The sequence below is a fragment of the Cynoglossus semilaevis genome, chromosome 16 (genome assembly GCF_000523025.1).
Source record: "Cynoglossus semilaevis isolate Cse_v1.0 chromosome 16, Cse_v1.0, whole genome shotgun sequence".
Taxonomy (NCBI): Eukaryota; Metazoa; Chordata; class Actinopteri; order Pleuronectiformes; family Cynoglossidae; genus Cynoglossus; species Cynoglossus semilaevis.
In genome coordinates, this window is record NC_024322.1 from 16424486 (window position 1) to 16450252 (window position 25767).

The 25767-nt window shown below is 42.8% G+C and overlaps 1 long non-coding RNA gene across 3 annotated transcripts in view; it reads right to left on the minus strand.

The window, feature by feature from the left end:
- The window catches only part of LOC103392418 (uncharacterized), an 82126-nt gene that overhangs the window by 21351 nt on the left and 35008 nt on the right, over window positions 1–25767 (minus strand). Inside the window, exons 1-2 of one of the 3 annotated variants that reach the window (XR_003052221.1) lie at window positions 12397–13057; window positions 10768–10845 (exon numbers count right to left, since the gene is read on the minus strand). This is a non-coding gene — a long non-coding RNA (uncharacterized LOC103392418). Of the gene's footprint in view, window positions 1–10767; window positions 10846–12396; window positions 13058–25767 lie in introns of those variants that run through there. The other 2 variants (XR_001761260.2, XR_522904.3) reach the window with 2 other exon arrangements.

Sequence of the window (25767 nt, forward strand, 5' to 3'; positions counted from 1 at the left end):
CCCAACCAGTAACTAGTTTAGGTAATCTTTGATTAAAAAAAATAATACCACAAACTGGTGAAAACCCTACTTCATGTGTAAAGCTGTGTTAGCTGCAAAAACTTGGATGATTCCTTCATATTCCTACTTTAAGTTTCTTTCTCTGCGATGACGACCTGTGACTCGTCTCAATCTGAACCACATTTGTTCAAAATAAATACTTTATCATTCACATTACTGGGATGGGAAGGCGACAGGGAGTACCAGGTGCTGTTAGCTTTTTGGCAGCTGGTAGCCATGTGGTTAAAGGATCAGGCTCATAATCTGAGGTTTGCTAGTTTGAATCTCATTCCTGGCAGGATGACGGTGTGTTGAGCACGTTTCAATGCACCTAGGGAGCACAGGAGTTCCCCATGTGGAGGGAGCAGCCCACTGCTCTTGTGTCCGGTAGTAACCAGCGGAGTGTGCAGAAATAAATACACAGAGAAATTTCCCTGCGGGGATTATCAGAGGACTGAAAAGACAACTGGCAAAGTATCAAAGACATTTAAACCCCTACTTAAAAAAACAACCCTTCATCCTGTTGAACTACAGACCTATGACTAATCTCCTCTTTGTCTCCGGAATTCTTAAAAAAGGCTGCTGCAAGGTGTACAGTGACAGTACAGTGGAGAGTCAATATAATTGTAGGAAGAATTGAAGTCTGTGGAAACTGAAGTATAAGTCGCACCGGAGTATAAGTCGCACCAGCCAAAAAATGCATAATGAAAAAAAAAAAAAAAAAAAAAAAAAACACAAACATATATATATATATATATATATATGAGCTGCTCAGGAGTAAAAGTTGCATCAGTGCCCTCTAGTGGCTCTCAGTGAGAAAACAACGTAAACATTTAATGTTCAGTTACATTTTTAAAAAAGAACTTCAATGTATCGTTGTGTCTATGGTATCACAATATACACACCAATAACACACTCTCCTAATACACAAGAAAAAGTACCTTCTTATTAACAGGGCTCACTTTGAATCCAATTCTCTGTGTCCTGTACAAGAACAAACATTAAACTCAACTATTGTCCTTAAACGGCACAAATACGCCTCGCTTCCTCTTCTCTCTGTCCGACTCCAAACATTCACTCAAACCCAAGACTTTTGGGAAGGAAAAAGTTACTTAAGATATGCTTTTAGTGTCGTCCACGCATCATTACACACATCCGTTGTGTTGGAAACGGTTTCTTAACCACTGCCACATGTGAGTTAGAAATCATACGAAAACAGTGATTTAATATAATTCCCAACTTGCAAAACACAAACCCACAAAATCAAACTGTATATTCATATTGTGTTTGGTTTTTGCTGAAATCTCTTTTCTGCAGAAGAACCCGTTCTTCAGTACTGCTCTGTTTAGGGCACACACACACACACAAAGTATGTTTTTTCCAACCAAATAGTTATTTTAGAAACAATAGCATAGAACCTGAGAGCATCCATGCACTGTTGACCCGATTGGTTCCATCACTGCAGTACTGGGAGATGTTTTCTTACCACCACAAAGACGTTTCTCAATGCCAGTATTAGAAAGTAAGTAGTTTGGTTAAATATTATTTGCCAAAAGGAAAGTACCCTCTGCATTTAACTTGTCTTAATATTTAAAAAAAAACACCCCAGTGAAAAGCACAGTCCCTGCCAGGACCAGCAGTTCTTCGATTACAAACCCACTCCTTCAACCAGTGGAACATCGAACACAGGCCGCTAGTTTGTGTCTTAGAAGGAAAGGAAAGGAAAGAAAAGTGAAATACTTGTCATTGTGACAGAGCACACCACTGCACACAACCAAATGTGACCACTGCAATTACCCTTTACCAAAGTCAGCAGGGGGCAGTTTAAACACCCAGGGAGCAGCAGTGTGTGAGGAAAGCGCCATGGCAGCTGGTGGACTCAAACCTGAAACCTTCCAGACCCAGGTCCGCCACTGCCCCGGTCTACAAAACTGTAAGTGTATCTAGGCTAGGAGTTTTCAGAATATAACGTAACAGATAGGTGTATGGATGAATGGGTGCATAGATTAATAAACAACTAGGGCCCAATTTTTGAAAAATTTTAAAAATTTTAATTTTAAAATAACCATAGAGTGCATATTTGGATGATATTCAAATATTCCAAACATGAACTCTATGACCCTGAATCTCCATATATAAGAAGTCTTTTATCTGCATTATCGGTTTAAAAAAACAAAACAAATCCTCAACATATCATAGTATCACAGTATTACGCAATATATTGCATCATTGCCCCTGTATCGCAACTTTCATCGCCCGATTCTTGCCAATACGCAGGCCTATAACTTGAGGACATACAGTGACCGAGTCATGAATGCTGTCTGTCAGTCGCAGAAGCTTTTTATTAAACGGTTTAACAGGGAAACAAAAAGGGCTGAAAGGACTTCCTGTAGCGGTCAGTTGAGGATGAATGAGTCTTTTGGAGACAGGTTCACTGCCCGTCCACTGTGTCCTGGAGTGGACCGTCCCTATTGTCAAAAGTCTACTGTGTGCAGCTTATAATGGTGACAGCCTTTCTAATGCATTGTTGTAGGACTACATCACCACACATCGGCGGGCGGTGGTGGGGGGGTATTGGGGGGGGTGGGGGGGCGGGGGGGTGGGGGGGATCATCAAGTCCAGTCCTCTCCACTGTGGTTACACTCTGTGGAAAGTTCTATTTATTTCCATCTCCTTATAATGTTACGTTAAATCTTAATCATTTGTGATTTTTATAAAATATCATTTAATGCCAGCGAACGTCAATGACAAAACAATGGTATTCCAGCTGATTGTAAGAAACCAGCAGCTCCGTGTGCTGGTATCCAGTCCACAGTTGAAGGGTTTCAGCATCAGGTAACATTATATAATCGTGAAAGAGAGCATGTTGAAATAAAGCCCTTTAGAAATCCTCTTTTGATCGTCTTGATGGAACATCAAACCCAGAGCGTGGCCTGCAGTTCTCAGCCTTAATGGATTGAGATAATAGCTTGACAAATTGTTCCCAGGCACTGTCTTCACTCTGCCTCTCCGGGTTCAGCCATCCAGGGAGCAAAATAATCCGATTTTTCCTTCCTTTATCTCCCACACTCCACAGAAAAAGCAACAGGTCTTTGAAATGCCATGTTTACTTGTCACGACCCCTTTTGTGTGCCCTCCACCCATCTGTGGTCCCTGCTTTAGATGCCATTTCTTTTCCAAGGGCTCGCTGTCACAGCCTCAAATAAACCTGCTGCAAGTGCCAGCGCTGTTTTCCATTTTCCCCTCGTCCTTTCTTCTCCTCCTTTCTTCCCCAATGTTTATCAGACTCTGGCCTGTCCTAAAATGAGGAGCCTCTCATAGTTAAGTAGTAAAGTTCACGCTGAGGTTGGTGGAAATTCACCAGGTCTCTTACAAACTGCCGTGGTGAGAAAAAGCCTGCGTCTGATCAGAGGGATGCGAGGCCGCCAAGCTCTGCTGTGTTAGGAATGAGTGTATGTGTAATAAGCACTTCTGCTGCGTGCTAAGTTGGTCCGGTCATGACATCCATAAGTTAGGGGCCGTGCCAGCTCTCCTGTTACAAAGACAAATTGTGCATGCAGAATTTCCTGGAGTCGCTCCGAAAGCGCTCCTCAGGTCCTGCAGCCAGACTCTCTGCGGGGACACGCACTCCAAAGATTTAGGGCCACGGTTTTGTCTTATCCCTCATCTGAGCGCTAGCAAGATCTGATGAAATGCAGCCTAAACCACGGTTATTAGCGGAGCAACAGGTTTCCACAAGGAATTTTTGGAGTGATGTTATGACAGCCTCAGGGAAGTTAGGTCTCTAAGAAACTGCCCCACCCTGGCAACCCAGAGTCAAAACACAGTGAGACAACGTGAAAAGAATTCTGGTTTCAGCTGAACTCTCTTTTTTAACTAGCAACAGGTGAATCGTAAGTAATAGCTAATGGTGTGTTCACTAGCTTTCTGTCAGCTGGGCGGTGTTGAAATAGCTGGATGGAAATATAATATCATTCCAAAGCAGCTCATGTTCTTTGGGTCATAGACATCACCTAGTTCTCATACCCTCATCCTTATCTCGGCTCCAGGACGTGCATGTGCTGGGCTTCTGAGTGAAGAGAAGAAAAATCAGAGTGCATTAAAAAACCAAAGTCAATTTGGACCAGATTTTTGGTGCATGCCGGCGATGGATCCTCTGGTGAACTTTCCCACAGTTCACGTTCCCATCACATTTACAACATGACCTTCACAAAAGTATTTTCCCTTCACAGGAACAAATTGTGACTTTTATAAACATTGTGTCTTTTTGCCATTTAAATGATTAAATTAAATCGGTTTTTAGCCAAGGTGAAAGCAGGGGAAGTCATTTAACTGCCTTTTTTCAATGCATCAGTTCTAACTGATTGTGACATGAGTCTGAACATTTTCTCCTGTGAAATATTATCACATTCTTACGTGCTGAGTGTTTGAAATTCCTTATGTCCAAAATTGTAACTTGATTTTTATGTCTAATGTTTTAAACCTGAATTGCGTGAAATACTTTTACATTATTTAGGGTGCCCATGTTCCATATTTAATTTTTAATTTTATCCGAGTATTGCAATATACAGAATAGAATATTTTCATATAATAGTGTAATATTTCCAAAAAACATTTTCTAAATGAAATAATTAAAAATGTTTTTATAACATTTTTAATGTCATTTTTCATTTTTTTTCATTAAAAAATTATCATTTGCAATATTACATTTTTTAAGTGGATTGTTTTCTTTTCCTTAAGGAATTCCTTTATACTGAAACATACATTATTTCAAGGACATCTTATTAATTAAACACTCACTTTTTTTTTTTTAACTTATTGGACAGTTATAGTTGCCAGAAAACGTTCCTTTGCTCAAAGGCACATTAGAGTAATTATCTGTTCTTGAACAAATTTTTTTTAAAATGTATTAAACTGCGCCCTGGCTTGGAATTGGATCCCTCACTTGTTTGTGTTGGCCTCCATTTTCAAGTTTTCCAAGTATCTTGTACAGACCATTACAACTGGAGATGTGAACACCTGAAATTTGACTCTGCTAAGAAATCTCTTCAAACGCAGATGGAGTAAAGTTTCCAAAAAAATATTTTGCGGGAATGCTTGGTGACGCATAATTCTTGTCTCACTGGTTGGATATGTGTCCCTCTGGTTCTTAATATGAGCTTATTCCTATTGTATAATCTGTGAGTCAGGGGGGAATCAAAGGAAATGATCCATGGATGAAGTCCATCACGTCATCAGCCCTACACCCCCCCAACCCCTCCTCCTTTTATACATCACATCTCATCAGATCCTCGGGGACTAACCGTGACCCCGTGACCAAAAGATTGAGCTTGTGATTAAAAAAATGACCGATTCAAAACACCCCGTCACCAACATGGCTACAATTATTGAGCGAGAACCAAAAATCTCCATCAACCATCGACTGGTACCGTTTCACAAACGAGTAAAACTTCTGTTGTACAACAACAGAAAAACTGCCTTTGCCTCCAGTTCTAATGAGCAAGAACCCAAAGGAGGAGAACGACCTTTGGAGGTTCTCCTTCTGAACTCTAAAACACCGTGACTGATATTTTATACATGTATAATGTATGTACAAGTATTCCCTTTACAAGCGCAATTTTTTTCATCTCACATAACATGGCATATATCATATATAATGCATACTTCATCCAAATACATCATTAAAAAGTATTTTCTTTAACAATATCCCCGTATATGATCTTTCTAATGTGCTACATGTTCCTCCTTTTTCTTATGTTTTTTATTTTTTCTATTTCGCAGCATTTTGATTTCTAATATATCATACGTAGTATTTCAGTACTGCAATCATGCCGTCTGCAGTTTTCCAGGCTCATAAACCACAACAATCTGCCATTTGACCCTTTGGTCTGCCCTGCTGTGATTAACTACATCCGACTGATTCCGAACGTGGAAAGGAAATCCTGTTTACATGTAACGTTGTGAGTTGATGGCTGTAAATCCTCAGCCTCAGCAGCAGCAGCAGCAGCAGCAGGTACCGTTCACTGTGATGAATGTTCGCTCTGCTGCCAGTTCTGCATCATTCATTCCATCTGGCTACGGTTCCCTGATCAAACAGTGTGGCTCATAAGTTACAGGGCGTGATGGGCTGGCTGCCTTTGGCACACAGCAGTAATGAGCTAAACTTCCCTTATCTGATACTGTGGGTGACACGTACACCACCGAAAACCTTTGTAACTTCAAATCCTCAGAGAGACTTCTAATGTAACAGATACTGACCATGAATCAGACTCTGATCTACAGATGAGGCCCAAAGAGAGTCAGCAGTCCAGCTTGGCCTAGCCTTGGGGTAAAGTAACTTGCAAATAAAACACTTAAGTTAGGGTACGGATAACGCACTACAAACTAGTACACATGCTATGTGCTAGAGCACAGCTAGCATGGTGCTAATACACTACAGACTTACACACAACTTACACAACTTAGCATGGTGCTAATACACTACAGACTTGTACACAACGTACATGCAGTTGTCACTGCAATGATACTACCATCAATAACATCCAAGGAATATTTTATCTTGTAGTAAAAGTACTGACCCATATTTACTGGATAAACCAGCTACAGATCAGCATTCAAGGTAGCTACATGTAGAGAATCAAACATTACTGTATTTTCCGGACTCTAAGTTGCACCACTGCCCTCTAGCGGCTGTCAATGTGAAAATAATGAACATGTAAATTTAAAGTAACATGTAAATTCAAATTTAAATCAGTGGTACACGAACCTAAAGAAGTAGCAGATAGTGGTACACGAGCCTAGGTTGCCCTCTAGTGGCTGTCAAATAATAAAAATGTGAAATTATATATTTTAATATACAAGTCGCACCTGAGAATAAGTCGCAAATCCAGCTAATGGATGAAAAAAAAGTGTGACTTATAATCCAGAAAATACGGTATCTAACTGGCTCTTCTGATATTTAACTCAGTAAGGTGTGGTCATAGTATACATAATTTAAAGCTGAGAATGGGACAAAAAATAAAAACTTAAAATCACAGCAAAAAAAACACATCAAAAAGTCCAAGGTTTTACTCTCACAGACGCAGTTTTTTTTTTCTAAACAGAAGTCTGTCTTTTCGCCACCTTTATGTGCGAGACCCACTTCTTTAAACTTAACCGTCTCCAATGTCAAACATCAGCGTTTTCACGCAGGAACATGCCAAGTGTGCAGCGCATAAATCAGAGGTTAAATGTTTTCATGCTGCCGTCTGTGGAGGCAGGGGCAGAAAAAAAGGACTTTTACCCCCGGCCAGACTGTGGATATATGGCTCTGTGTACGTAGTGATTCTTGTAAAGTTGAATTCCAGTTATTTCTGCAATTATGTAACAATAACTGGATTTTAAAGGTCGAGTCTGTGACCTGTGATTCAGTGTTTCTGATTCAGGTAGAAGAGGAAGAACATACGTCTCTTCTTAGGTCTTAGGTGTCTTAAAAATATGGTATGTGTGCCACAGACCACCATTACATGCAGTATTTTTAATCATTTTTAATTTAATAAATAACAATATTTGGGTTAAGTTATAAGAAGACAAAGTGTTTTACGGTGAGGGAGAGTTTATCGTGTCGCTGTGATGGTTTGATCTTTTTTTTTTCATACGCAATGTGGCGATGGGCATGGTGCTGTTTGACAGGAGAGAGGAGAAGTGGGTGAGGGACGGTGTGGGTGTATGTGGTTGAGGGAGGGGGGGGAGGTTACTCTGCATCCACCATTTACTCACTGTGCCGGGGCTCATTCTGTAATAAAAGGTCTTGTGTCACGGAGGCCTTGTCCAAACAATGACTCCATTCAACGTGAAGAGGAGTCTGTGTCAAGACGGGGCTGAATACGATACCTGTGAATCAGGACGGCAGCCCCTCTCTCTCTCTTTACTGTCAACTGTAACTACTACTGCCTCCTGTCTGCCTCTTTGTTTCACTTCGCCTTTGTCTTTACACGATTTACACAACATACAATTTTTAAAAAATAGTTTTCTCAGATCGCAAATAATGCGTTCACATGGTCATTATTTGAGGTTATGCCATTTCGGAATCTGTCTAGACAGCCAAATTAAAAGGACCGGTTCTTTCAAAGCTGAAATTCCTCTCACTAACTATGGTGCCACCACACCTGGATGGAGTGAAAAACTACTCAAGACCATGAAGAAAGGTAAAACGACTATAAGTTGAGTATAAGTTGACCAGTGCCCTCTAGCGGCTGTCAATGTGAAAATAAAAAAACTGTGAAATTATACATTTTTATATATAAGTCGCACCTGAATAGAAGTCACAAACCCAGCCAAAGGATGCAAGAAAGTGCTAGTTATAGTCCAGAAAACACAGTTCTCAACAGTATGACTTTAAGAAACTCTAATCCCTCATTATTGTGACCATCAAGAACTTCTACCAGTTTGGAGTGAGCCGAGTCAAACTAGAACCATCAACTCTAACAGTCTGGACAAACAAACAAAAGCTGGCTCCATCACTGGAGGCCAACAGCGGACTTTTGATACTTCTTTCAATCTAGGACAATGAAGACCACCCACTTCACCACAGACTGGAGAGGCAGCGAGGCACATCCTCAGACTGACTCACAGACTCACTGTTAAACATGCAGTTACAGGAAGCCATTCAAAAAAACTGTTTCCTTCGACAGCTGCTCCATCTGTCAGCTGACGTTCACAACTACAGTGCAACATTGTTTTGTCAATTACACGTCTTATTGTTACTGTTGATTTTATTAATTAGCATTAACTGAAATACTACACATGACTAGTTTTGATTAGGGGTGTGTATTTGCAAGAATCTGGCCGTACGATTGATGTCACAATATAATATACTGCGATACTATAGACACAACAATAGCGTTTTTTTTCCCCATCAATCTCACTGTGGTCAAAGTGTGATCCTAGTCTCAGAATCTGAACATCAGTTCCTAACTCTGGAACAGAGGGATCTACATTTGGATTCACCAGAGAAGAAAGAAAAGAAAAAGAAAATGAACCAACACCAGGAATATTGGACTGGGAATTGGTGAGAAACAAAATCAATAACTGATGACGGTATGGTGAAACAAAATATTGCTATATTTCAGTTTATCAATATCTTTTTTATTTCTTTTTCTGTCACGTTACTTCGTAGTCTTATTTTTTTAATGATTAAAAAGACTGAATTACACACACACACATGCTGTACGACTGTATATAACACACTTGCTGTTAAGAACATGCGCACACACACACACTCATGGCTCATTACATCAATGACATCGGTGACAAATGCACACACACACCTGCATGCCCGCATGTGAGAGAGAGAGAGAGAGAGAGAGAGAGAGAGAGCCAGCGTCAGCGTTGGACAGGCATAAACAGGTTATGATGTAGTGCACTTCACTTATGGCAGAGTGGGCTGGATGTTACAGCAAACCCTTGGGTAGAGCTTATGCATGTCAAAACATTTGTTGAAGGAGGTTAATGAAATGTAAGCACTTGAGCACCAGTTCAATAATAAATACCAGCACTTGGCTGTCGCTGGTATATTAGTTCTGTTCTGAGTTCTTTTTTTGTTTAATTTTTTAATGATTGATTTCTTTCACTGGACACATTTTAAAATCTGTCCAACGTTCACAGGGCTTCACTGTACGTTGTATACTTTTTAATCATTCTTCACTGAAAGACCAACATTTTCCCTCTGTCTTTTAGTGCTGAGCAACAATTACACTTTTTATAAAAATGATCAGATGATTTTTCTGATTCACTGATTATGTGAAAAAAACTTGGAACAAAAGCTGATGTGTTTAAGTGTCATCTTAGCCACTGAGTAACAAAACACTCCTCCATCCATCATCTACAGCTCAATACTTTTTAGGGTCACTGTGGGGCAGGGGTCAAAGGGCGAGGGCATGGTTATATACACCTCTGGACAATGGGCCGAGGTGTATATCTAAAGCATTATTCACACTCACATTCACACCACGACTTATATGTTAAGGTAAGAGTGAAATATGGAGAACATCAGGGCTAAAAAATCCAGGGCTTGAATCAATGATCTACTTTCTGTAAGGCAAGAGTACTAAACACCAGGGCACCATGCAGGATGACCAAGAACCCATGAACAAACTGTTGTAAATATAAAATATAACAACAACAACAACAGCAGCAGCGCTAATTTAATAAATCAATTATATTGAAATAAATGTTATTCTGGTATCCTTGAAATGTACACATTTTAAGAAGACAAGTTTGTATTATTTTAAACACAGACCATAACACAGGCCTTATCAGTGCCTACCATTCGTCTTTTTTTTCCAGATGAGGAAAGAACACAGGCGTTAAAGCCTCTGCCGAGACAGATGCCAAGAAAACTTCCATCTGAGCTCTGAGGCCTGACTCCTCCCCCTCAGCGTGCACGCTCACCTCTGTGACTGACAGCGTTAACAACGTGAATCTGCCTCAGGCCTGATTCAACCACAGCTGTGCCAAAGCCATAACTCTTCTCCGCTCTGCTCCTATTTTTCTGGATCTTTACACCTCACAGACACCAGTCCAACACAAACACACCTGCTGCACCACCTATGGTCACACACTCCTACACACTGGAACATGTACTACACGCTGTTGCTGTTTTTTTTTTTTGTTTTTTTTTTAATCTTTTCTCTATTAAAACCTTTCTTCTTGTGTAGAACGCTGCTTTTTGAGTTTTTCAGTACTCACCTAATCTTCAAAGGCTGTGGTTTCAAAATCTTGGTCCGGGGGGCAACGTTTGGTCCATAAATCCCTCACATCTGGCCCCTGTGAATAATAAAACATGCTTTAGTTGGTCATTTAAAAATAAGGTCAAATGTACTAGCTGTTTGGACCATAATATTATGCAGTATATACAGTACATTAATATATATATATATTTTTCTACATAATTTAAAACCATGGACAAAAATTAGCAAAATAAAAACCTCAGTAACCACAGAGAACATGTGTGGAACACTGATTTGCTGCAGTAGTGGCCCCCAGCTCATTTGAGTCTGAGGCCCCTGTTCTAAGGTAAAATACACTCGGCATTTATCCCATCACTGAAACTGCACCAGGATTAACACTGGACACATAAAGGCTTCACACAGGGATTTTATTACCCATCAGGCCTGTGTTCGGTTACAGCTGGTATTAGTGCTGCAAAATTAAGATACCTTTCTCTGTAAATACTTGGCATTTTTAGCAGCTCTCGCCCCCTCCCCTCCCATGCCCATTCTATTTTTGGGTCTGACCTATAGTCAACCCTGAACTAGGACAGGAACCTTTTATAAAAAGCTCTTATTGAGTTAATTATATGTGTTTCCAGGGCATTTTGGATCATTTTCAGGGCAATTTTCTATAATGTTTCTAACGTATCAAATGTCTTCATCCAATCCATCTTTCCACCAGGCCACCAGTCCAGGCCAGGAGCACTGACTGTATCAGTACCACTGATCCATCTTTCCACCAGGCCACCAGTCCGGGCCAGGAGCACTGACTGTATCAGTACTGTCTGTTTCCATTTAGGGTTGTTCCTGTCGGGATGTTTTTATTTTTTAACAAACCTAATTATTGTTTGTGAGCAGCCAAGATATTAACTACAGGTCCTGATCCACTGCTGTAGCAAACTAGCTAACACTGTGTTGAGAAATGAAAACAAACAACAACTAATGCTACAACACAGAACATTTCATGATCCCAGACTAATGCACTACATCAGTGAACTACATGTTATCACAGGGTTTATCTTAGAATTCAAGCGAATTTAACTCCATGTGTTTGGAATTTTAAAAACATGGCCAAAAAGAATAACAAACAATAAAAATCTGAGTAGCCACAGAGAACGAGTGCGGATTTACATAACGTAAAGTGTTTCGGTGAGAAGGAACAACTGTAGCAACATTCAAGCACCACCAACATCACAAAAGACAAATATTTTACAAATATTATACATATATCCACACATATATATGTATATATACATACATATATATGTATATATACATACATATATATGTATATATACATATATGTGTATATATACACATACGGATATATGTATATATACATATGTGTATATATACAGATACAGCTATATGTATATATATACATACATATGTATGTATATATACACATATATGTATATAAACACATATATATGTATATAAATATCATTACATAACTTCCGCTAGCAACTTTTCATTGTTGCTAGCGGAAATCCTACGCCTAGCGGGACTACCTTCGCGGATGAGCCGAATGCTAACCTAGCGGCCTTCCTTCCTCCTCCTCCCTTTCTTACTCGTCCTTATTCTCCAAATAAATTCGAATTTTTACCTTATCGTCGACGGAGGACCTCTGTGAATCGTCGCTGCCACCGCCTTCGTCCACCATTATTCCACATTCCGAACGTATAAAGTACAGCTCCGTTGGGCTAGCTACTTAGCATTGCTAACCTCAACAACCTCGGAGCAGGGAACTCAAACAGGCCAATCACATCGCACGACCCAAGTTCAAACGTAATCCTTCTTTAGGAACGTTATAAACGATATATTTTATATTATTCTTGTTTTATTATTGTATTTTAGAGTACAACATTTCACAATGTCGCGCTTCATTCGAATATTAAACGTTTAAACTTGTACTGTTCAGAGCTGCACATACGTCCGTGGCTTCCACACAAAAACGCGGCCTACGTCATTGTCCACTTCCACGTCATGTCGTTGCTGCGCACCACTGTACTGCGCACACTGTACTGCACACACTGTAACCCCCCAGCATCAACAGTTCTATTGTCAGTAAATGTCGCCGTTCCTCCTGTACATTAGGGGATGGAAAGCGAACTGTTCATCACGTTAATTTATGCCTGAGTCACAGTGTTACTGTACGCTGTTGGCACCGACTCACCTGGCACGGTTCTTCATCTGAGACTCTCGTGCCAGGAGACCCTGTCATGCCCTCAGCTTATTGAACACCCACATCTATAATTAGCCCAACGACACACCTACATACCACCCACGGTACAAGAGCAAATGATCCTGCTTAATTGTGCGTGAAACGTGTCTAAACAAAGAATTCAGAGTTTTGTTTTGTTTTTTTTTACATGAGGCAGAGAGAATTCTGTACTCAGAGTCATAGGTTAAACAAGCTGAACGAGGAAAAACAAATGAGAACAAAAAAAGAAAAACTGAGGAAAGAACATGGAAATAAAGTCAGCGTTAATGAGTGTGGTGTAAAAAAAAAACAACTAAATTTTAGGCATTTAATCTCAAACCATAAACCACAAAAAACATCTCTCTTACTTTCTGTTCCTCCTGCTTTTTTTCCTTTTTATAAAGTGGCCACACAGTGGTGAGGTGATGAGCACATTTACCTCACAGTAAAAAGGTCACAGGTTCAATTTTCTCTTTCTTTTTTTTTGACTCATAATTCATAAAAAAGTAATAGTTAGTTAGACATATGACCCATATTGTTCTAGGTCCGCCTACATGGCCCACTCCTCGTGGCCCACTCTCCGAGCTGTGAATGGAAGCGTGAATGGTTATTCACCCTGCGGTGGACTGGTGTCTTAACCCGCTGACTGCTGATTGGCTCCAGCTCCCGCTGTGACCCTGAGGAGGAGGAACTCTGTCCCATATAGTTCTTCACTTTTTTTTTATTGCGGCTCAATAATATTTTTTTTATGTTTACCAAAGGAGGGATAATAGATGGTGTGTGTGTGTGTGTGTGTTCTAGATTATTCAAGCTCAAACCAAAGGCTAATTAAAAGGTCAAGTTTTGTACTGTTTAAATAAAAACTCAAACATTGACTTTTCTATTCAAGTCTTTATCAAACATTATTAAAACCTTTCTTTTATAAAAACAAACTCTGGATCAAACAAGTGTACTGTAATATTGTTGTACTGTGTGTACTCTAAAACGCAGAACAAGTACGCTCTGTCAGTAAGAAGGATGAACGGGCACTCACACAGGTTTCATTAACCCTGTGCCCAGAGAGGTTATTGATCCACAGTGATCATCGGTCCGATCGTGTCAAACAGATCCAGACCGTACAGATCTGGAGTCAGAACGTGTTTTTTCCACTGCTTCATTCTCCTGGAGCCAATCCCAGCAGATTATCAGGATCTCCAGTCCATCACAGGTTCACACACCGAGACACAAACACCGAGACGCACAAACAACCACTCGCACCGTTCACACCACTCAGACCCAAGGTCAACGTAAAGTCGACAGAAACCAGGAAACTGGGGAAAACCTGGAGAACGTGTCCGGGTTTGAACCAAACATATATGGAAGGGTGAAATAATTTCTTTCTTTCTTTTTTTTTAATCCACTCTGGTTCTGACTCGTGTCAAACTCTGACTTCACCTTAAATGGAATGTCCACGACACCACCCTTCGTCTGTCTCCGTTCTCTGCCTCGTTCTCTCCAAGTATTTTGTTCTGCAGGAGATTCTCACAGAGAGTTTGATGATTCCATGTCAGAACATTTACACTTTAAATGTGGTTTTGGACAAAGGTCCTCTGTGTGTTTGAATGTTGTTAATGATTCAGCGGCTCAGTCGGTAGAAGAGCCTGTCGCTGCAAGAACTCGTTTTTATTACCAATGACTTTAGGTCAGTCGTTTAAATAACACAGAGTAATTGAACAAAGTTCTGCTAAAAACATGGAAACCCAGATTTCCTAATCACATCAAGTTGTACTACTGAAATGACAACGACATAAAAGTGTCAATAAATAATAATAACAGAAAAAAGCCTAAACCCAGAGGACAAGGGATGTCTGATAATATCAACCGACAGGATATTATTTAAATTCCTGCCATTTCTTTATGATGATGCGTTGAAATGTGCAGAACCTGAAGGCCACACGAGCGACGATCCGCGACAGGCGACCTGCTGCAGGTCGTGACAGGTCGCGGCTCTGATGGTATTTTATTGTTTTGACAGTTTAACCAGACCTGCTCCGTGACCAGAGGCGGAGGGGCAGCTGCAGGGGCAGTTCTCAGCCTGTGCTGGTGTATGAGGAGGCAGGAGGGGTAAACACAGCTGGCAGGACCTTCTCACACCGACAGGTTTGGATAACGACACCGAGAACCAGGTTTAACGATGAGGTCTGACCAGGTTCAATACAAGACAAAACCAATGAATAACGAATAATCAGGATTAATCGAGATAAATCAACATTCATAAACAAAGAAAAATCGATTTGTGAAAATGTAAATGTATCATCATAGAGTTATATATTAGGGGTGGAAGAAACTATTACTGAAATATCGCGACATTTTAGAGTATCAATCTCCGATTTTTTCTCACCAATTCCCAGTCCAATATTCCTGGTGTTGGTTCATTTTCTTTTTCTTTTCTTTCTTCTCTAGTGATTCCAAATGTAGATCCCTCTGTTCCAGAGTTAGGAACTGATGTTCAGATGGAACTACATCTCGCAGATGGAACAGAGTCTGAGACTAGGATACTTTACTACTTTCTTGACTACATCTCAAATTAATTGTATTTTTGTTTTGGGTTTGAAGAGAATAAAGAGATATTTTTAATTATCCTACAACGTCTTCAACCCTGGAAACGACGTCAGTGAAGGTACCGGTTTTATTGGTCTGGATCGTGTTACTGCTTGACTTTTGCTGACTGTGCCAAAACAGAGCAGGTCGAGGACTGTCACCTGGTGCGAAGGCAGTCGTAACATTTCACAAAATTCCGAGGAAAGAACAGCTCAGACTTAATGAAGTCAGACTTCCAGCCACAGAAGTATTTATAGCCACGTGGCAGCTTATCAAAGGTGACCTCAGATGTTGGACCTTTAAATCCAGCATATCTTAACAAACACTCACACATCACAACACTCAATTAGCCCGTGTGAGGAAATCCCCATCAGGTTTGAAGACCATCTGCCTGTGATTACAGACCGGGAACCACAGTCCAACCAGGGGAGATCCCAGCGATGATCACACACCACAATCACTGGTCAGTCACGTCCCCCAGGTCAGATGTTTGTACGACTGCGATCCAGAAATCTGGCAACACAATGGACGCGAGGTGTCCAACAGGAGAGGGGGCCAACGAGCACACACCCAATCACATCAGCTCCATGTGTGGTGACACCCTGGGCCCCGGTCAAGGTCAGGAACGAGGGCGCCTTAAAACGGTTCTTAGAAAAGGTGGGAGTTAATTAAGATTTTCCTTTAAAAAAAAAAAGAAAAACAAAAAACTTTTTGACTTCATTGATTCATATAATGACCAACAGGCGTTCACACTAACATTCACACTCACAGTCAGGATCCGTCTAGAGTGATTGATGAACTCTAATCTCTGTGAGGAAACAGGAGAACCACGGGTGTTCATCTTGCTGTAGGGCGACAGCTCGACCCACTGTTCCACCGTGTGGCCCGATCGCCTGTAAACTTGAGTGACAGCGTGAACACACTTTCACGGCAAACAACTCTGTCAACCAAACACTTTCACGGCTGCCCTAAAACTGAACCACCGGTGCACAGCGCCACCCACCTGTGACTGTGGGGAGTGGAGAACGTGAGCATGAGGATCTGAACAATCAAGGAGAACGCAGTCATGGGTTCTCAGCCCGATGAATTACCCTCTTTTGTCAGGGCTAATAAATATTTAGTTGTAGCCACAGGGGATTCCTGTTTTAAATTAATAGCTCTACATCACCACTGACAGCCCGCTGAGATAACTTGACGGTGCTTTTTCCAGTGTTGGTGTGAGATGGAGCTGGGGGGTGGCTGGGGGGTGGGGGGGGTAAACGTTTCTGCTCAACACTCGGCTGTGGCTTCGGTTCACGTTTCCAAATAATTGTTTTAATTAAGATGATTTATCTGTCAGGGCAGCGCAGTGGGACAGTGTGTCAGTGCGGCCTCAGCTGCTGTGTGTGTGTGTGTGTAAAACAGTTGACGTTCCTGTGCACGTGTGTCACAGAGCAGAGAAGTTCTTCACTGACAGACAGTTTCAAATCATCTCTGGATCGGTTCCATGTCCCTGCTGTTAAAACAGACTCCGGTGAGAGCAGCTGGCATGCAGTACTGCAGTACTACAGTACTACAGTACTACAATACAACATGTATTTGAACAAGGAGACTGGGTCTAATGGCCGTTCCCCTCAGATTGGGGTCTAATGGCCCAGTGTGGAGTTCCCCTCAGATCCTTGAAGTCTAGATTTCCTGGGTCAAAAATTATGGAATGGAACAGAAACAGTACTAGATAGAACTGTCTTACAGGCACCAGTATGTCAAGGTAAATGTCTCTCTCTCTCTCTCTTTCTCTGATAGTCATCAGCCTGTTCTACACACCAACACTAGATTTAGTTTTTTCCATGTGTGACCAGCAGGTGAACAGTTCTAGCTACCATTGATTCTGGATCGATCCCTGATCGGTTCCTCATATATTTGACTAGACCGTGCGAAGGGCCGGGTGGTTGCGCAATAATGAGCGTCTGCACAGATAGTTTTACATTGTTTGACATTTTGATGATGGCGGTGAAAGGCTGCGAGTCAGAGGAGCTGTGGGCGCCCACCTGAGCCGCACCAGCGCCGACACTCAGCCGGGCGGCGCTGAACAAGAGGCCATTCTCTTTCACTGCCAGCCATGAAGTAAACACAGGAGTGCTGGAGGAGGACGGCTTCGGATGATGAATGGCTGCCAGTTCATTGGCTGCGGCCTGACTTCATGTTTGACTGAGGGACATTTCCTAAGAGCCCCGGCTTTTTTCATCCTGCCCTGGGCTTTAAACTACCACCCACAAATATCAGCCTGAAACTGAAGCCAAGAGTTTCTGTTCAACAATGAGTCACAAGCAACAAAGAACCAGCAACCCTCACCCTGCTCATGTGTCGGGAAACGTTCCACTCTGCTGTTAATGTGTCCAGTTCAGCCCATTCCTGATGGATGGAACTGTCACTCTGGTACTGATTTGTATTTATCTGGACCCGATGACACAACATTCTTCAGTCTTTTACTGAGGAGAAAAGAACTTCTCCGCCTGTTGATTTAAAACAGCACTTATTGGAATGGTACCCTCAACCTCTCGTGTGGCAGCTTGTCTTCTAGGATTCGTACTAAATGTGAAGTCAAATATTGTGTGTTTACAGTTTTACTACATTAAATTGTTAAAAAAAAACATAATATATCGTGCCTATAGTATCTCAATATATCGTATTGTTGCCCCGTATCATGATACGTATCGTATCATACCGTCCGATTGTTGACAACACAGAGCCCTAACAGTGACGGATGAAAACCCCTCCAGGGACTGTGATGGTCACGTGTTCAAGTCTCGGCCGCTGCAGACAAACACAGAGGGAGGCAGATTTTCCAGTTTAAATGGTGGAAACATCCATGTTCCATGACGCAGATTAAGGCCTAAAAAAATACTTCCAGTGTGGGCACGTCTTCACACCACACCTGAGCCAAATACTGCTAAGAATACTACTACAGGCTTCACCTGAGATGATGAGAGTGCTTTCCCTGTGAGCTGGGATTAATGGGACAAACAGGAGCTTTAGGGGAGGAAAACTCTTAGAGTGTCAGAGAGGAGGCGATCTAAACTAAAAAGGCTCTCCAGACTGCAGAAAAGACTCTGTCTCCTCAGTACACACCTGTCCAGTCCAGTCCAATTTCTACACTTTTCTTATTTACGTTTACAGTGGAGACAAACTAAAAAGGCTCTCCAGACTGCAGAAAAGACTCTGTCTCCTCAGTACACACCTGTCCAGTCCAGTCCAATTTCTACACTTTTCTTATTTACGTTTACAGTGGAGACCGACCCCCATAGGTCCCTGTTGGACTTCGGTCCCTGTTGGACTTTGGTCCCTGTTGGACTTTGGTCCCTGTTGGACTTTGGTCCCTGTTGGACTTTGGTCCCTGTTGGACTCCGGTCCCTGTTGGACTTCAGTCCCAGACTGGAATGCGTTCACGTCACAGGTGCCTTATTTTTACTGCTGACCTCATTAACCTCATTCTGCAAATGTTCCGGCGGAGCCACTGAGAGGATCCTGTTGACGACCTCCACCTGCTCCGCCCGGCGGCCAAAGAGTCAAACAGTGGTTTAAATTTAGCCCCACTTTCCTGAGTTGAAGAAATCGTCAGGCTCTTTAAACTCTTAAAGGCCTAATATATAAATATATGTGATATATGATATAACATCTGTTTGACTTCAGACTCTGACTTCTAAATGTCATCTCTCATGATCGTCTTTCTTTAGCACGTTCCCCAGTTCAAGTTACACAAGGCCAGTTGTGTGCTGCACAACAAGAAGGTTCTGGAAAGGAAGGGCAGAGATGGTATGTGCAGAGAGAAGAATGGAACCATTGTCTGCGGCTGCTGGTACACACCAGAATCTTGTTAACCTTTGGAATCTGGCTCCGTGTCAGGCTGGCAACAACGGAACGTTGGCACCTGCCGCTGATAAGCCTGGACAAGGAGGAACGTGGACAAGCTTTTGTCTGACACACACACACACACACAGAGTAATCATAGTGTTCTATTACCCTGGGGTTTATCATTAAAACAATGAAACCGCATCAGGACCAGGTCCAGGATCGGTCTCTGGACCAGGGAGGTTTTCTGCCCTGCCCTTATGTTAAACAACGCCCCCCCCCCCCCCCCCGTCATCCTCCACCCCCTATAAAAACATTAGATCATTAAAGAGAACAACTTTAACCAGCTTATCTTAATCAGTGCACTGTCGGTTGAATGATTGTTAAATTTTACTCATTTGTTTCTCATTGCTTCGTTGAACAGTTAACACGCGACACGCGTGATAGAATAAAAAAAAAAACCCGACAACTACACTGTTCTGTTCCAACTAGCAGTGTAGGTTGGCAAGAATATGGCAATACGAGCAACGATACCATACACAGTCGTCCCGCGCTGTATCGTGTGTTTTTAATATTCTAAATGTATTCTTGTATTGCGGATTTTAGTGATTCTGAAGAATGGTTAACTAAATGCTAAATGGTAGCATCTTTCAACAAGGACAAAAAGGAAGTGTGTTTTTCGCCTGGTGACGTTCTTTTTCTTGTTTTCTTGTCTGAAGAAGGATTTTCTGGTCTACTGAGTTAATAGCGGGACTGAAGCCGCAGGGTGACAGTTTTGTCTGTAAGTACTGAGGCTGGGCTATTTTATTATCGACTGACCCGGGACAACCCTGCTCTGTTATAATTACCATCCTGAAAACGGGAGCTCTGCTCTGCACCACGGTTGCTTCCTTGTACTCTTACTTTTGTTGTTTCCACCTTGAACCGAAGCCAAGTCCACTTAGAAAACTCTTTTTGGTTCCATGCCAGCCTCTCCAAAAACTGTCCTCAAACGGCCTCTGGCAGGGAGGGATGGTGGGGGATCCCAGAACTGCAGGTGTCCCACTAGTTGCGGACATTCCCTCGCCCCTCTCTGCCCCTGAATAGGCGTTTGCCAGAGTATCTGCTCCCCCAGGGGGGGCTGCAGTAGGCCAGGAACTGTCCTTGAGAATGGGCTGTTTTATTTCCAGGCCAAACGATCAGCGTGAGTGTTTTGTGTATCGTCTGGTAACAATGACGCTGCATCTGAAGGAATTCAGACCCAGCTGCAACCAGAAATCCACAATGACACGGCGATGCATGCCCCAGGGGGGGAGGGGAAAAGGGGGGAGCAGTGAATTGTAAAGATGCAAAAGAATAACACGTTTATTTTTATGCTAGTACACAACCTACAGAATTTCACACTTTAGTGGTGATATTGTTATTACTATATTTTCCAGACTATAAGTCACATTTTTTCATCCTTTGACTGGGTTTGCGATTTATACGGTAAAAAATATAATATCACGTTTGTTATCTTCACACTGACGGCCCCTAGGGGGCACTTTAGCTTTGGCTGGTGAGACCTATACTCCGGAGCGACCCCCCCCAGGTGAACGTCTGTCTGAACGACTGGTCTCTGTATATTTACCTTTAGATGCTAATGGTGGTCAATGCTAAATCTGGATTAAAATAATAATCTCCAACATTGTGATGTCACACAAGTGAAGAAAATCGGTTCCTTTAAGGACATGTTTCCAGAGTTGTGAAGTTCTGAATCTTCCACTCAGTTGTCGACAATACAGAGACACAACCATGTGAAGCCCAAACCCACCGGGGTCAATGTCGAGGACCACGCCCCCTGCAGGTCTCCACACTCCACAGCTGAGGTTCAGGCCTATTGTGTGTGCGTGTCCTTTTGTGTCTTCTCCTCAGCGTCATTGTCCAACGGCGTGTTCCTGACATCACGGCGGACGACGTGCCAGCGGCCGCCGACTCTTTGCTCTTGTAACATTAGCAACTCTAGTTACAACGTCGGCTCTGGGTGACACCGCTGCGCTAACCGACCCCCGCACCTGGTGTTAGGTACACCCAGAGGGACACTTGGTGTAAGTGCACTCTTAACTTATTTTTAATGGCCGCTGATTTATTCCCACAACCAGACAAAAGTGCTGGGGTTAGATTTCTGTCTGAAACAGGTGCTCAGTGTCTGCTAGCGCAGCTGCTGAAAGTTGATAGAGCTGTTAGCTGTAGCCCAGGATCCTACTGCTGCCGGAGGAATGGTTCTAGGCACCGTGGGACATTAGGCTACATATGGAGGACAGTCAGAAAGTCCTCAGACAGATGCAGGTGTCTGATGGCGATGGCTAAAACGTAAAAAGTTCAGACTGGGCCACGCGGTGGCTAATGTTGGTAGGACGCGGGACCCTACAGCTGGTGCACAAGTCTCCATTCCCAGTTAATCTTTGTGTATGCAGATTGGGGGGGTGTCTCTCCTGGTATTGGATTCCTCCCCCAGCCCAAAACACACGCTTGATAGGGAGTCATAATTAAGTAATATCTGTAAGAATCGTTACAGTTTTCTTTCTCCGATAATGAAAATCTGATAACGCAACGCCTGTGATTCCCAAAACGGTGTGTGACCTAAAACTAGTTTCGGGGATTAACCGCTGTATATTAAAGTCAACAGACTACCTGTATGTTGTCTTTTTTTACCTCTCGTACCTCCATGAACTCCACCTGCCCCCTCATTATTTCTCCCTCAAACTGACATTTATGGGCCCATCCCGTGGTTTACGGCCCAGAACCGTTCACTTGAGAAGTATAGAATGACAGCCATGGTGCCAACGCGGCTTTGACGTCTGGGCAACTGGAGACCTGGGTCTGACCAGTATCTCCGGAGTCATCCACGTAAACATGTCGTAGAGAAACAGAGAGGCTGCAGTACAGCAAACGTCCACATGGACCAAGGTTCTCGGAAACACAAAGTCAAAGCAGATCCTTGTTTTAACACAGGAGACTTGGAGACGTCCCACCGAGTCCAAACAAAAGAACAAACTATTTTTCTGAGTCAGCTTACTCACTATGGAGACTCCAGGGTGGGGACGGGTTCTCCTTTTTCCAAACCTGGCAAGTCCTGATCCCAGACCTGTGGGGATTTCTGAGTCTGAAGAGCAGAAATCCCACGATGACGTCAGACATCTCTGAGGCATGAGGTGTCTAATTAAGGGGGGGTCGGGGGGGGGAGGGTGCCCCACTGATTTCATTTACCCAGAGGTTTCTGGGTGGGAATCACAGGTCAAGTCCTTCTTTCCAAGTGTTGGTAATACGTTTTAAATGGACCCCAGCTGTAGTCGTCACACGTACGGTTCTGTCCATGCCTCAGATGTTTATGGTGGGGTTAATTCCCTTCCCCGTGAGGCAGCACTTCCACCTAAATCTGTTCTGTCAGATGAAGACCAGAGTAAAGCCAGGACCGGCCTCTGTCATTGTTGGGTCTGAAACCCCACCAGCAGCCAGGACAATGTGACTGAAGGGGAAGAAAACAAACAGACTCCAGGGCCCGGGAGATTATGACACTCAGGTTTACGTACAGCACATGCGGGCATGATGGATGAGCAGGCTGACACATGAGGGGCCCGGGGATCACGGCCTTTCCGCAACAAACTCCGAAGCTGTCCGACGTTAAGCACAAGCCGTCCCTCAAACTTCACTGCACGGGAATTTTTGGAATTCACTCCTCATGCTGTTTTAGAGTCATTCCGATGTCATTCAAATGGAGGAAAATCTGAAGGTTCGAGTCAAGGAGCAGAACATCAGGAGGCACCGAGGTCGCTCTCTCTCTCACAAGGTTATGTTTATAATAAAATGTACATATATGCATATATTTACTTAAATGCGTACACATACAGTATTTACATGTATATATGTATAATCAGAGAAAAGACTGGGGATCAAACCAGAGAACTGTCGTCCTTCTTGCTGTTAGGCAAGATCACTAAACTCTTCCTCCACCGTGTGGCCCAACTGTGAATCGATAAATATTTGAACCGCATTAAACAAACATTTTTATGTTGTATAATTTGTCATATTCATTCAAATCCATGCCAACCATAGAATTCCCCCCGTCCTCGAAAACCATGGATTTTTCCGATTTCTTCCTTCAAACTCTCTGACGACACAAAATCATATCAATCTGAAACGAGAGCTCCAAAAATGTCCCGCCTTAATGTTGGCGTTCAACCCCCGTCGTCAGGTTTCTGTGCAGCAGCGGCTTGAGTTAGCTCCAGAGAGATAAATGTTTAGCGACTGGTTAGCTTCTCGTGTCAGGCCAATGCTAATGTGCAGGGAATGCCGGGGACACCAGCCTGAGCATGAGCAGGGAATGTTGTCCCGGGTGTCATTTTCTCATTCCTTCCAGAGTCTTTGAGTTCAGTGAGAGTAAAGTGGAGCTCAAGTACACGAAAAGTACTAGAATCAGTACCTGGCAGAATAGTACCGCTGGGTGCCTTTGGCAGGAATATTAAAGTCAGAAATATCAACAAATATTTACTTCATAAACTGATGTGGGCTAATCGTAGCAGTCACGAGCGAAACCAACGCCTCCTGTCAACAAAAATAAAATAAAGGACCACAGGGGGGCAGAAGTGAGGACCTTTGGTGTGAACGGTTATTTCCATATGTGACCATGTGATGGACTGGAGAACTGTTTGGGTCGTGAACACCCCTCTTACATTAAGGTTGTAGGGATTTGAACCTTATTCTTTATTTATTTTCCTTCTTTTTTTCTTCTTCATCTTCTAATTCTTCTTCTCCCTTCTCTTCTTCTTCTTCCTCACCTCCATCGTTTTTCCTCCCATCCCCTCTTTTCCTCTCTCTCTTTTTTACTCCTTTCTTCTTTACTTTCATACTCTGCCTTCAAATTTGATCCATATTTATTTTCCAAATCCCAATCCCTGAAACACTGACGGGGGCTCCAACCCGAGTCTCCCCCGAGGCAGCGCCACTCCTCCCATCCTCACCCATTGTCTCGGCTGCAGTCTTTTGTTCAGCCTGATGAGGTCATGTTCAAACCATTTCTCTTCAGGACTTCGTGTGATACCAGTACAAACGGGGGGTGGGAGGGAGGGAGGGTGAATTTAGTCGGGGGCATGTTTCCACACATCGCCCCCGAACCCTGTCTGTGTTGGTGAGAGTCAGAGGTACAATCACAAGACCTGATCATTGGCTTGTTATTATTATGATGATGATGATGATGATAATGATGATGATGGAGCTGTAATAAGTCTTTCAGTCGGTGTCACCACAGAAGAATCCAAACAAACTCTCAGGGCCTTCATTAAATAAATACACGACACAGTTGTGTTGGATTCCAGCTGCAAAACGTCCCGTACCGCCATAATTAATGCCTGTTAATTTGTTTTTGTTGACGTGGTGTCACTGCTATCGTGATGAGGTGTTGTACATTATGCAGTACTATGTAGTATTCACATTCCTGAATTTTCTTTTTGGTCCACTGTCAGTTTCTGATTATTCCTGCACTTCCAGGTTGCAGTCACTTTTCACTCCAAAGCCAAAGTTCCAACATCAACATTTATGCAGAATCAGAATGTTTTTCTTTTGTGAGCAGCAAGGTAGCGTACGCTGTTCTGACAGGTATGGCAGACTGATAGGACACCGGCCAACTGAGACAGGACTGAGCATAATAATGTATTTTTCATTAACGCTAAAAAAGTTGTAATTTTGAGATTGATCACATGAAATTCTTCAATTTATCTAATTTAATATGAATTTCAAGAATCAATTTATAGAACAGTCTAATGATAAAGTTTAAAGTGCAGTCATTTCAGTGTACCGATGGAAGCAACAGTTTGAGAACCATCAGAACTCAGCACTGTTCTCGTGGAACTCCCTTCCAGAGTCTCGGAGGCCGTGCCGATTAGATCTACTGCATGTCCCTGCCTGCAGCAGCAACAACTCCGTGGCAGCCACGCAACTTTCACTCGACTCCAGGCCGTCGGAGTTTTTTCATATCACTGACTCCCAGCAGATTAGTCTACGGCTGGAAACATTGGCAGATGTGGATGACAGCACGGCTGTCTTAGCTCGCCCCGATGTGGAGCTTGGCGGAGGCTGGAGACAGTGTCTATCATGTCTCTGTGTTAACAGGTGGTCCGCGAGACCCCGGCCCTCATTGGTCCAGACCTGACGTGAGGTCACTCCGAAGACGACCTCGGTGTTAGGGGATTGATGTGAGGTCATAATCTACAAAGTCAGTTTTTTTTTTTTAAATAAAAAATTTAAAAACAAAACAGACAGAACACAAGGTTCACTTGGGGGGCGGAGGTCGGGGGGGGGCGGAGGTCGGGGGGGGGGGGTCTGCTGGAGAGTAAGGCAGGGTACTGCCTT